Source organism: Hyla sarda, chromosome 4, assembly GCF_029499605.1.
Source record: "Hyla sarda isolate aHylSar1 chromosome 4, aHylSar1.hap1, whole genome shotgun sequence".
In the NCBI taxonomy this organism is placed as follows: Eukaryota; Metazoa; Chordata; class Amphibia; order Anura; family Hylidae; genus Hyla; species Hyla sarda.
Window position 1 is genome coordinate 223,650,415 of NC_079192.1, and position 1,272 is coordinate 223,651,686.

A 1,272-nucleotide genomic window follows, 5' to 3' on the forward strand; every position below is an offset into this window, starting at 1 on the left:
GTGTTTAATTGACATTTCTATTAGCTATGTATTTAATAACATTATGCTGTATCCAACATTCGGGATTGACCTCATGTAACACCAAGTCTTATGACCCAGGTGAACATGCAAGCGGGTTTCCCCTTCAATGGTGTCTCTCTCAGGGCCAACCTCAACCACCAAGCCAGCTGTGGGATAACTCACATCAGCTGTGTCCCTCCACCAAGCACCAAGGTCACTTCAATCCCCTCCTGCAGGCTGACAGTAAAAATGTCCAGTCCAATGTCAGTAACATGGACACCAGTGCATTTAAATAATTCAGAGACCAATCCTTCCAATTGTAGGTGGAAAACCACAGTGCCACCCAAATTCCTCATGAAAGAGGACAATTCTTTATTGATTTACCTACAACTTGTTGATGGCTGCCACATGAAGACTTGTCTTACATTTCTCTCGAGGTACAACGCTTGTACACCCAAATGAGCTGTTTCAGCTAACCAGCTCTATGTCCAAACTTATGCCCCAGAGCCGAACCACTGCAGTATGACCTAAGCACTCTAGAAGCCAATGTATTCCTTGTCCCTTTACATCTTGGTTCTTTTCAGGGTTTAGTAGAGAAAGAGTTGGCCAATGGCAATGACCCATCTCCTCCGGGCAGGGAGATTTGTAATACAAATTACATACATAACAGTTAAAGAGCTTTCCCACAAAGTTAGCGAAATCTCATGAGTCAAACAGATTCCAACCTCTCCACAATGGCCAAGACCAGAGAGCTGTGTAAGGACATCAGGGATAAAACTGTAGACCTGCAAAAGGCTGGGATGGGCTACAGGACAATAGGCAAACAGCTTGGCAACAACTGTTGGCGCAATTATTAGAAAATGGAAGAAGTTCAAGATGCCGGTCAATCTCCCTCGGTCTGCGACTTCATGCAAAATCTCACCTTGTGGGGGATCAATGATCACGAGGAAGGTGATCGGCCCAGAACTACATGGCAGAACCTGGCAGAATATAGTGAATTAACAAACAGTTCATAAACCGAATATCAGATAAACGTCAGACATGATAAAATGAACAAGACTAGGAATGATATGAGTATACAGCAGAATCCAGGAGATGAAGCGAATAAACAGAAGAACTGAGAGCCAAAACACCAAACTGAACAGGTAACATAGGACACTGTTCACAAACAGGTACAAATACAAAGGTCAAAGATCAGTTCAACCAAACAGGATATACATATGGGACACTGTTCACACTGTGGCATAGAACATACAAACAGGACTCCCCACT